The sequence below is a fragment of the Sapajus apella genome, unplaced genomic scaffold, assembly GCF_009761245.1.
Source record: "Sapajus apella isolate SASKATOON/1434 unplaced genomic scaffold, GSC_monkey_1.0 scaffold154, whole genome shotgun sequence".
NCBI classification, from domain to species: Eukaryota; Metazoa; Chordata; class Mammalia; order Primates; family Cebidae; genus Sapajus; species Sapajus apella.
Window position 1 is genome coordinate 1,865,091 of NW_022437094.1, and position 12,503 is coordinate 1,877,593.

Sequence of the window (12,503 nt, forward strand, 5' to 3'; positions counted from 1 at the left end):
GGGCGCTTTGAAATCTTTGTGAGCCAGTGGTGTGGCTGGGGTTTGTCTTACAGCAGAGGCAAGCATCTGTAATTCTAAAATTTTCTGCCACTTGGCAGCTTCTTCCTGGTTATTAAACACGTTAAAGGCAATGTTGGTTATTTCCCACTGTGAGGTTTGAGGGCCAGATTTTAATTTCTGTAGCTTTTTAATGTTCAGGCCTGATTGCGTGATAGAATGCATATTAAACACTTTTTAGGGGTGAGAGTAGAAGTAAAAATGACATTTAAGTCACTGCAGGTTAGATTATAGGACTGGGTTAAGTATTGGAGGATCTGATAAAAAGGAGCCTAAGCGTTGGCTGATTTGAAAAAGGTTGGATAAAGAGAAAGGATTGTGCTCCCTAACTATGCCTTCAGCTCCAGCCACCTCTCTAAAGGGGAATTGTTGGGCAGGAGCAGAGGGGTTAGCCACAGGACTAAACTGTAAGCCGGGCCAGGTATGAGATGGGGAGATTACAGGAGGGGCATAAGGAGGTGGGTTGTGGGCAGAGAAAGAGTAGGGAGGCTCTGGGGGTGGGGGTTTGGGCCTGGATTGGGGCCTGGTTCAGACAGACAGGGAGGAGAAAGGTTTGAAGGGTCGATGGACAAAAAGGATTCTGTGTTACTGGTGGAGGCAGGAGGGGCAGATGGAAGGGAGAGAAGGAGCAGAGATTAGGGAGGGATTAGAGAGTAAAAAAAAAATGCCTGGACGTCTGTCACCTTAGACCATTTGCCCATTGTTGACAGAAATTGTTTAGGTCTCACAGAATAGGAAAATTTAAAGTGCCGTTTTCTGGCCATTTGGAACAATTAATTTGTACTGAGTCTAGGCTGTACTACAGAAAAAATGTGATGTTTAGGCTTCAGACTGCGCTACAGTTGAAGAAGTTTAGGTTTTTTAGGACTCAGGTTAGAGGTGAAGACAGAGGAATAGAGGGTGGAATATTGACCCTGGTGAAGGAGATAATTTTTAAGGAAAGGAAAAGAGTAGAGACTAGGAGGAGTGAGCAGCTACCAGGGTTTTTAGTAGCCATTCCTGACTGATTCCTAGGCTGTAATGTGGGTGAGTGATCAAGGCAGGCATCCCCACAATTGTCCAGACACCAAGAGAAGATTGTCTTCTTGAGTCCATGACTGATGCCAGAGTTTTTGAGCAAGAGGGAGAGAATTGTCTTCTCCGACTCTACACAGATAAAGAGTGTTTCTTTGTCTCTACTTGAAGGAGAAAGATTTAAAGGAAAAGAGAGAAAAAAAAGGGACAGACTTGTCTTCTTAGAATTTAAAGGAAATGAGAGAAGAGAGAGGGAGAGAATGCTTACCTGATCTGAACGTGGTGAGAGCTGTTTGGCACGCCAAATATGAGTTGCTGGTCTGGTTAGATGTGTTGAGGTCTCAGGTGGATCTCTTCACAGAGGGAGAGTGGGGACAGGGCACTGGTCTCCCAAAAGGAGTACCCCTGTCCGGGGTTTTGGCACCAAATGTTAAAATGTGCCCTCTGAATGAAGAGACCCCCCCAAACAAGATTTGTGTGAGTAACATGGCTGTTTATTTATCTGGGTGCGGGTGGGCTGAGGTTGAAAATAGAGTCAGTGGAGGGCAGAAGGTGGAAGTTGGATTTATAGGTTGTGAGTAAACAGTAGAATGTTTCAGAAGTAATCTTAGGGTGGTTTTTTGCAAGCTGGGAGTGGGTCATAGGTTTGCAAGCTGAGAGGGGAGCATAGGCTGTGGAGTCACGAGGTTGGCCAAACTGGGAGGGGGTCATAGGGTGTGGAGTCATGAGATTGGCCAAGGTTGGTTACAAAGTGTAATGGCCTTGTCAATTGAGGACACAATAAGAAACAATAGAAAATGTTTCAAAGTTAAGTAGGCACCACAGGATTTGATAACTTCTTCTCCTTTTCATGTTCTTCCAGTTACTTCAGATTTTCCAGGAATTCATCTGGGGTGTCCATGCAAGTCGCAGATGTTAACCATGGCATCCATGGGGCCATCTGTCAGTCTAAAAGACTTTATAATGTTGACAGTCAAAAATAATTTAATTTTCCATTTCTAAAATATCTAAAACAATATTGGATTGTTTGTAACACAAAGGATAAATGCTTGAGTGGATGGATACCACATTTATTCTGATGTGATTAGTAAGAATTGCATGCATTGTCAAAATATTTTATGTGAACCATAAAAATCTATACCTACTATGTACCCACAACACTTTTTAAATTTTTTTGGTAGTTTTAATTACATATTAATTAGAATTTTAACATATGTAGTTTAAAAGTTTAGTAACCTTAGTTTTTGTTCAAACCTAGAATGTAAGTAGTATTTATTTATTTATTTATTTAGTTAGTTAGTTAGTTAGTTATTTTACTTCAAGTTCTGGGGCATATGTGCAGATCATGCAGGATTTTTGATAGGTACATACATGGCAATGTGGTTTGCTCCCTACACCTCCCTGTCACCCATACTTGGCATTTCTGCCCATGTTATCCATCCCCAGCCTCCCCACCCTCTGCTGTCCCTCCCCTAACCCCCCCAACAGACCCTGGTGTGTGATGCTCCCCTCCTTGTGTCCATGTGTTCTCATTGTTCAACACCTGCCTATGAGTGAGAGCATGCAGTGTTTGATTTTATGTTCTTGTGTCAGTTTGCTGAGAATGATGGTTTCCAGATTCATCCATGTCCCTACAAATGACACACACTCATAATTTTTTATGGCTGCATAGTATTCCACGGTGTATATGAGTCACATTTTCCTTGTCCACTCTATCATCAATGGGCATTTGGGTAGGTTCCAGGTCTTTGCTATTGTAAACAGTGCCAAAATGAACATATATGTGCATGTGTCTTTAAAATACAATGATTTATAGTCCTTTGGATATATACCCAGTAATGGGATTGCTGACTGAAGTTGAATTTCCATTTCTAGGTCCTTGGGGAATTGCCACACTGTCTTCCACAATGGTCGAACCAATTTACACTCCCACCAACAGTGTAAAAGTGTTCCTATTTCTCCACATCCTCTCCAGATCTGTTGTCTCCAGGTTTTTTAATAATTGTCATTCTAACTGGTATGAGATGATATCTCAATGTGGTTTTCATTTTCATTTCTCTAATGACCAGTGATGATGAGCATTTTTTCATATGTTTGTTGGCCACATATATGTCTTCTTTTGAAAAGTGTCTGTTCATATCCTTCACCCACTTTTGAATGGGTTTATTTGCTTTTTTCTTATAAATCCGTTTTAGTTCTTTGTAGATTCTGGATTTTAGCCCTTTGTCACATGGTATTTTAAATATTCATCACATACCAACATTTTATGTAACACTTATGCCTAATTTATTTTAATCAATCGTGTTTGAACTGTTTATAAAATTTTACAAGATATTGAACAAAGCTAGCCATCATCTTTAGTTAGTTTCCTGCTAACCATTTACACTGCAAAAATGTTAGGCTGTAGCCACTTAAAGCAAGAAGTCAACGGTACATAAGTGTTTTGCTGTTCATAGGCACAGCTGTTTTTATTAAACAAATAATATTAACTAGTCTTATCTAGTTAATTACTGAACTCATAAGAACTAAAAGACGTTTGATTTTTCTTTAAGCCAATTAAGTAGAACTCTTTTATATATTTACATAATAAAATACATATACATGGGTAATATATAAATGTATAGCAATACCGATACACAGAAGCAGATTATTTAGCATTATAAGGTTCTACACTTTTGAGTGTGCAAATAATTTTTCTCCCCCCTTTGACTATCAAGTTTTAAACAGTGGTTAACTAGGCAAATCTAAATTTGCACTCTAAAAGGATCACTTTTAAGTGAAAATTTACATCTCAAAGTCACAAATCTTAACTCTAAAGAACATTATTTGCTGAGACAAAGGGATAGGTGTAGGCTCAGTCCAGACAAGAGTGCTGGCCAAGCATCTTAAAGATACAATTTGTCAGGTAAATTTTAAGCCAATGTCTTCCTTTTTGTAAAAGTTTTCAGTGACTTGGAAGAAACGTGGTACCTTTACAAATAAAGATTTCCTCTATAACTGTAAACTTCTTTTACAAGGAGTTTCAAAATAGCCAACTTAATGTCAGAAATTCATTTTTTAGACACCAGAATGATAGATGGTGGTCTTTCCAACTTAGCTTGCTTTTTAAATAGATTAAATCCTTCAAGGTGGAGGTCTTTAATAAACAGGACAAAGAAAATATTTGAAATTTTCAGGGCCTAGTATTTAATCATTTGAGGAGCAGGCACAACTGGGAGGCAGCGAATCCATATTTTTAAAAATCAGGGTTTCCATTTTTACATTGAATCTTGGGTCCCTGAAAAAAAAATTGCCATGAGATTAGGTGCCGCAAACTTTCACAGTGCATCTCACTACAAAAACATTTTTCTAAGATTTTAAACTGTGTCCTTCTTCACTTGTTGATGAAAAGGTTCAAACTCTGTAAAAAATATAAAGAGGTCTATTTTGATCCAAGTATGAGTGACCATGGCCCATGTTAATGCCATAAGTAAAGTCTGAGAACATGTGCCCAAGTTGGCCAGGAAACAACTTGGATTTATACATATTAGGGGGGTGTAAGACATCAGTAAATACATGTAAAATGTACATTGATTCACTTTGGAAAGGCAGGACAACTGGATGTAGGGGTATCCAGGTTACACGCAGATTCTAAGGTTTTCTGATTGGCAACTGGTTGAAAAAATTTGTCTAGAGACTTGGAGTTAGTAGAAAAGACAATGTCTAGGTTAAGATAAGGGATTGCAGAGACAAAGGCTCTTATGCACATGAAGCTTTCAGGTAGCAGGCTTCAGAGGAAATACATTGTAAATGTTTCTTATCAGACTTAAAAAGGTGTCAGACTCTAAGTTGATTCTCTCTTACATCAGAAAGAAGTCTTGAAAAAAGAAAATAGGACTCTTTATAGAATGTAGATATTTTCCCACAAGGGACAAGTTGGCAGGGCTATTTCAACATATGGCAAATAAACATATTTGGGGTTAAAATATTTTTTCTTTTATTGTCTGTTATGTGATGTTATGGCAGTGTCAGGTTGTAAAGAAGTCATGTTATATAAAGATAAATAAAACCCCTCTAATGATACTTTATAATTTATATGGCATAACTCTCCAGATGCCTTAGATAGAAATTTGGGCAAGAGAAGCTAAAAGGACAAAGTTTAGTTCTCAATCTAACACACAAAGATAGCAGTAGTCCCCTGTAGTAATAAATATTCACTATAAACAACTTCTGTAAGCCACCTCCAAAACTGCAACTCTTACTATCAACTCACCAGCCATCACACACACAAAGGTCAAGTCCTCTCTCACAGTACAAAATAACCTCCAATACCACCAAGAGCCAAATATATTTTGTAACAGAATACAAGACATGTGGTATTAGGCCTGAGAGGAATCTTTTTATGAGTAGAGCATTAAAACCTTTTCATATCCTAGAGAAACAGGGAAGACTTCAAAAAGTGTGTGAGTAGTGCCTTTTTCTGTGTTTTTAAAGGGCCTGGATAGTTAGAAGTTCACTCTAGATACTTTTGTTACTGGTGGAGGAGATCTGAGTTACCCAGAGTAACCTATCCTTATGGGTCCATAGCAACTTTAGTTCATGCCTCCTCAGAAGAATTCAACTGAAGAGCATAAAGCAGAAAAAGAGATGGAGGCAAGTTGAAGAGCAAAAATGAAAGTTTATTTTAAAACACCTTGGAACAAGAAAAAAAGGAAGGTGCACTTGGAAGAGACCCAAGTGGGCGCATCAAGGTTAAAAAGAGAAAGTCAAGTGTCCCATTTAGCCATGATCCTAGAACTTTCATAAGCTCACAACTTTCCCTTGATTCTTCCCTTAGGGTGAGCTTTTCACATGCCCAGTACTTTCCTTACCCTTTGGAATTGAGCATTCACAATGTGCTTAGAAAGTTATAAGCATCTCCAACTGAGGCTTTCTTCTTTTTACTGTTGAAGTATACCTGTAGAAGACAATACTTTATAATTTTTGTCTCTTAACATGCATGCCCAGAAAGTTGCTTCTCCTGTGGTCTGCATTTAGTTAACATTTTGATGTTAACATGTGTGAACTATCAGAAAATGATTTCTTCCTGTCACTACCAAATTGTCATTTTTTAGAAAGGCAATGCAATTATTGCTCTACCATCACTCAACATTTCTAGTGGGTGGGGAGAGAGCCCTTTCCTGCCCTCCTCATACCTAACTAACTGTAACACTTTTATGTTGTACTAAAGACAGAAAAGATGAAGGAGTAGCTTTACTATCAGCTTTTATGAAACTAATTTCCACCATAGAGCTTTATTGTTTAAAAAAATACATATTTTGAATTTTTTTATGATCAGATTTTAGGTGTGACAAACAGCTGATATTCCTAGCTTTTGAATTTCTTTTTACCAAAGGTACCCTCCCATAATCTTGATTAAGACTTAATCACCGAAACCAGTAAGTTTTAATCAAGATTATGACTTAACCAAGGATACCCAAAGTTTCTCTTGTCAGTCAAGGAAAATGATCAAGGCAAATCTCCATCATTTTAGAAGGTTTGTTTGCCAAAGTTAAGGATGCATGCCTAGGACACAGGTCTATACCTTTCTCTCAAGATGATTTTGAGGTCTTCAAATTTAAAGGGGAAAGGGTGGAATATTGAGAAATACACTTTTTAATTTTATTTTATTATTTTTTTGTGGGTGTGTGAGGGGAAGTAGGGGAAAATAGTTTATGCCTTTGGCTGGCTCAGTTAATCTGCCTTTAACACAAAATAGTATAGACAATATGGCAAAGAAAACAATCAGATATGCATTTAAGAGACATAATCTCCTAAAATAAACATAACATTTAGTTTTTATGATGGCACTGCTTCCCCCTTGGGCTGCAGTAAGCATATCTAAGGCCATACAGTTTTTCAGAACTACTTCCCTCATTCATGTGGTCTCATTGTTTAGCAAAGAGATACTCATGTGGATATCATTTAGAGCCTTTTGTGTATAATTTGTTAAGGCCTCTATATGCCATATAGCATCTTCAATACCTATTCATGGTATGAATATTGAAGCTAAGTGATCATACTAATAGATGCAGGAAGCAAATATGAGGGGCACTGGAATATCTTTGAACCCCCACGTGAGTGTTTACATCAGACGCTTTTGTGAAGATGAGATAACTTGCCCAGAGTGCTGTCTGTGCATGCCCACAATAGACTGGGGATCCACCTGTGCACTGGGATGATGGGGTGGAGCCACAGAAATTTCTGCCTTGGCCAAGGGGTTGGAGCCTGGCTCCTTTAGTTCATGTGTGGTGGCCTGGTATTCAATTAGTGAGGTGAAAGCTCATTGGGAGGACTTCCTCTTGCTTTATTGAATGTTTCTTTTTTTTTTTTTTCATTTTCTCCCAATAAATTCTGCTTTCCTTACCCTTCGATGTATCCACGTTCCTAACTTTTCCTGGTTGTGAAACAAGAACCTGTGTTTAGGTAAACTAAGGAGCAATAATTCTGCATCATTTTGGTGTCCCTTATGGGGACATGAGAAAGGGTAAGATATGAACAAAAAATTATTTTCCTTCTCGTTTTTGAGGCTTTCTGTCTTTAGATCTTTTCTGAGGATAGAGGAGACTGAAAACAACCCCATATAAACTGCCACAGGCATGTGTGTGGAATGGACAGGAAAATGAAAGCTCCCCAAACCCCTTTTCTCTCAGCTGGGGCACAAGGCAATGTCTGCCTCATGTGCGTGTGGCCAGTGGCCATGAAGGGTGGGAATGAGTCATTGCCCTGGGCCCCATATAGCAGGCTGGCCAGAGTTACCCATGTGCATCCAGGAAGTCTTCCCCTCATTCAACCAGGGTGTCCATCTCCATCTGACAGCAATTAAGTTTCTCTCCCTGTTGTAGGAAATCATTTGCATAAGAATAAGGGGTTCTTCCCCCAGGCATCTTCCCAACCTTGCACTTTAAGCTTTCTGTCCCTTTTCTCTACCCTGTCAGCAGTTAGAATAGGCTTGCACTTTAAGCTTTCTTCTTTTCTTCACCAGATCAAGAGTTAACTTATGAGCAGTGGTTTTGTTTTACTTTTAGCAAATGTTTTACTAAGCCAGAACTCCAACTATCACTGTTCATTTTCTCTGTAAAGTTTTAATTGTATAAAAAAAATTTGTGAGGTTTATCTTAAGCTGTAGCCAATCCAGTGTGCAGTGCTTTGTTTTAGCCTCCAATATTTTACAATGATGGCCCAGGTTTAATCCTGGCTTAGGGAATGAATCCTTTATGGCTTGAAATCTGTGACTTTTGCCATTTGTTGATTCTCTTCCCCTCCATGAACCTCCTTAAGTTTTCCTTTTTCTGAGCTTTTAGTAAAGCTTGAAAGACAGAAATATTGGCTGCTTGGCACAGCTAAAGTGGAGTAACAAAAGATTTAAAAGGATTTTTTTAAAGAAGGCTCAGCTTAATTAAAAGTGAATATCCAAGTTATAGGCATAATTAAAAGACCTTTATGGTTTTCTCTTCTTGGATCTTGTTTCTCTGGAAAAGGGTTCTTATTCAGTTGACTGGATTACTTTTCTCCATTTTGCCTTGCCATTCTTAATTCATGCCTGAGAGGAAAGAACCCTCTGTTTTTCTTATGGAGCCCCAGGAATTAAAAGCAGATGAATCACTCTCAAAATCTGTTTTTGTCTTCCAAGTATACCTGTTTTTTATATCCTAGAAACAATATGTTTTTCTAGTCTTACTATTAACAGGCTCCACCCAGAGACCAGTAATCCAATTAGGAGTTTGGAAAATGAAAAAATCTAATAGCTACTGCATTCGTTTATACCTTAATGGGTAGTGATATAAGTGTTGTGTGTATAATGTCTATGAAAAAAGAGCTCTAATTAATTAAATTAAACAAAATAAGCACTTGCATTAAATATTTTTAAAAGTGAAGACAAAGGCTGTTGTACTTTTTAGTTTATGTGACTTTATTCTTTGATAAAGAAAAGCAGCCTTCAACTTCTTGCAAGATAGCCAAATAGAAACAGCTTAGATCTTCAGCTTCCAGTGAGATTGACGAAGAAGGTGGGTGATTTCTGCATTTCCAACTGTGGTACCTGGTTCATCTAATTGGGAATGGTTGGACAGTCAGGGCAGCCCTCCAAAGGTGAGCCAAAGCGGAGTGGGGCATCACCTCACCTGGGAAGTGCAAAGGGTCAGGGAATTCCCACTCCTAGCCAAGGGAATCCATTAGATACTGTCCTCTGCACTGTGGCCCAGATATTGTGTTTTTCCCATGGTCTTCAAAACCCCCACACCAGGAGATTCTCTGTGGTGCCTACAACACCACAGCCTTGGGTTTCCAGCACAAAACTGGGTGGCCATTTGAGAAAACACCAAACTAGCCACAGTAGTTTTTTTTTTTTTTTTAATTTTATTTTTCATATCCCAGAGGTGCCTGGATTTCCAGTGAGACAGAAGCATTCACTCCCCTGGAAAGGGGCCTGAAGCCAGGAAGCCAACTAATCTTTCTGGGAGGGCCCCACCCCCCAAAAAACCAGAAGCTAAGGTTCACTGGCTTGAAATTCTCACAGCCAGCACAGGAGTCTGAGCTTTACCTGGGCCTTTTGGGCTTGGTAGGGGGAGGGACATCTGACATTGCAGAGGGTCGAATAGGCGGTTTTAACATCACAGTCTAAACAAGTCTCTGGGAAGTTAGAAATGGACAGAGTCCATGGTAGCTCAGAAAGACTTTACAGGCAGACTGTCACTAGACTCATTCCTGTCTGGCCTGAGCATCTCTGAAAAAATGACAGCAGCACATCAGAGACTTATAGTTAAAGCCCCCACCTTCCTGGGACAGAGCACATGGGAAAAGGGATGGTGTGGGTACAGCTTAAGCAGACTTAAACATCCCTGCCTGGCAGATCTGAAGAGAGCAATTGATCTCCCAGTGCAGCGTGTGAGCTCTGATAAGGGATAGACTGCTTCCTCAAGTAGATCCCTGACACTGCATGTATCCTGACTGGGATACCCCTACCTTCCAGTAGGGGCCAATAGACACCTCATGAAAAAGAGATCTGGCAGGTACCCTTCTAGGCCAAAGCTACCAGAGAAAGAAAAAGGCAGCAATCAGCACAGTTTACAATAGCAAAGACCTGGAACCAACCCAAATGCCCATTGATGATAGACTGGACAGGGAAAATGTGGCACACATACCCCATGGAATATTATGCAGCCATGAAAAACAATGAGTTCATGTCCTTTGTAGAGACATGGATGAACCTGGAAACCATCATTCTCAGCAAACTGACACAAGAGCAGAAAATCACACACTGTGTGTTCTCTCTCATAGGTGGGTGTTGAACAATGAGAACACATGGACACAGGGAGGAGAGAACTACACACTGGTGTCTGTTGGGGGGAAATAGGGGAGGGACAGCAGGGGGTGGGGAGTTGGGGAGAGATAGCATGGGGAGAAATGCCAGATATAGGTGAAGGGGAGGAAGGCAGCAAATCACACTGCCATGTGTGTACCTTTGCAACAATCTTGCATGTTCTTCACATGTACCCCAAAACCTAAAATGCAATAAAAAAATTAAAAAAAAAAAAGAAAATGAAAAAGGCAACAATCATTGCTGTTCTGCAGCCCCCACTAATGACTGCCAGGCAAGCAGGGTCTGGAGTGGACCTCCAGGAAACTGCAGAAGATCTGCAGTGGAGGAGCCTCATTGTTAGGAGAAAAACAAAGAAACAGAAAAAAAAAGTTTCAACATCTACAGAAAGAGCGTCCACTCAGAGAAACCATGAAAAGTTTACTGACTTTAAAGACTAAAGGTAGATAAATCCACAAAGATGAGAAGAAACCAGCACAAAAAGGCTGAAAATTCCAAAACCCAGAACTTCTCTTCTCCTCCAAGGGACTACAACTCCTCACCATCAAGGGAACAAAACTGGATGGAAAATGAGTTTGAGGATTTGACAGAAGCAGGCTTCAGAAGGTGGGTAACAACAACTTTCTCTGAGCTAAATCGCATGTTAGGACATGCAAGTTAGGACATCTAACCAATGCAAGGAAGCTTAGAACCTTGAAAAAAGGTTAAGCTAACTAGAATAAACAATTTAGAGAAGAACATGAAAGACCTAATGGAGCTGAAAAACAGCACAAGAACTTTGTCAGGCATACACAACTTCCAATAGCCCAATCTGTCAAGTGGAAAAAGGATATCAGAGATTGAAGATCAACTCATTGAAACAAAGTGAGAAGATAAGATTAAAAAGAAAAGACTGAAAAGAAATGGACAAAGCCTCCATGAAATATGGGATTATGTGAAAAGACCAAATCTATGTTTGATTGGTGTACCTGAAATTGATGAGGAAAATTAAACCAAGTTGAAAAACACTTCAGAATATTACCAGAACTTCCCCCACCTACCAATGCAGGCCAACATTCAAATTAAGAAAACACAGAGAACACCACAAAGATACTCCTCAAGAAGAGCAACCCCAAGCCACATAATCACCAGATTCAACAGATTTGAAATGAAGAAAAAAATGCAAAGGGAAGCCAGAGAGAAAGGTCAGGTTACACACAAAGGAAAGCTCATCAGACTCACAGCAGGTCTCTCTGCAGAAACCCTATAAGGGAGAAGAGAGTGGAGGCCAATATTCAATATTCTTAAAGAAAATAATTTTCAACCCAGAATTTTGTATCCAGCCAAACTAAGCTTTATAAGTGAAGGAGAAATAAAATCCTTTACAGACAAGCCAATGCTGAGAGATTTTGTCAACACCAGGACTGCCTTACAAGAGTTCCTGAAGAAAGCAATACACATGGAAAGGAACAACATGCACCTGCCACTGCAAAAACATACCAAATTGTAAAGACCATCTACACTACTAAAAAACTGCATCAACTAAAGAGGAAACCAGCTAGTCTCATGCTAATAAGATTAAATTTACGCACAAATGTTAACCTTAAATATTAATGGGCTAAATGCCACAATTAAAAGACACAGGCTGGCAAATTGGATAAAGAATCAAGACCCATTGGTGTGCTGTATTCAGGAGACCCATGTCACATGCAAAGATACACATATGCTGAAAATAAGGGGAAGGAAGAAGATTTTCCAAGCAAATAGAGAGGAAAAAAAAGGGGATGGGATTTGCAATTCTAGTCTCTGATAAAACAGAGATCAAACCAACAAAGATCAAAAGAGACCAAGAAGGCCATTACATAATTGTAAAAAGATCAATGCAACAAGAAGGCCTAACTATCCTAAATATGTATGTACCCAATACAGGAACACACAAATACATAAATCAAGTTCTTAGAGATCTACAAAGAGAATTAGACTCCTACACAATAATACTTGGAGACTTTAACACCCCACTGTCAATATTAGACAAATCAATGAGACAGAAAATTAACATGGATATCCAGGTTTTGAAATCAGATCTGGACCAAGTGGACCTAATAGACATCAACAC

At 39.4% G+C, this 12,503-nt stretch overlaps 1 long non-coding RNA gene across 1 annotated transcript; it reads left to right on the forward strand.

The window, feature by feature from the left end:
* The first annotated feature begins 303 nt into the window (after nt 1-303).
* Nucleotides 304-11,588, forward strand: LOC116541708. Its single transcript, XR_004264906.1, has 3 exons — nt 304-648; nt 3,604-3,605; nt 11,576-11,588. It is a non-coding gene; the product is annotated as an uncharacterized LOC116541708 (long non-coding RNA).
* The last annotated feature ends 915 nt before the right edge of the window (nt 11,589-12,503 follow it).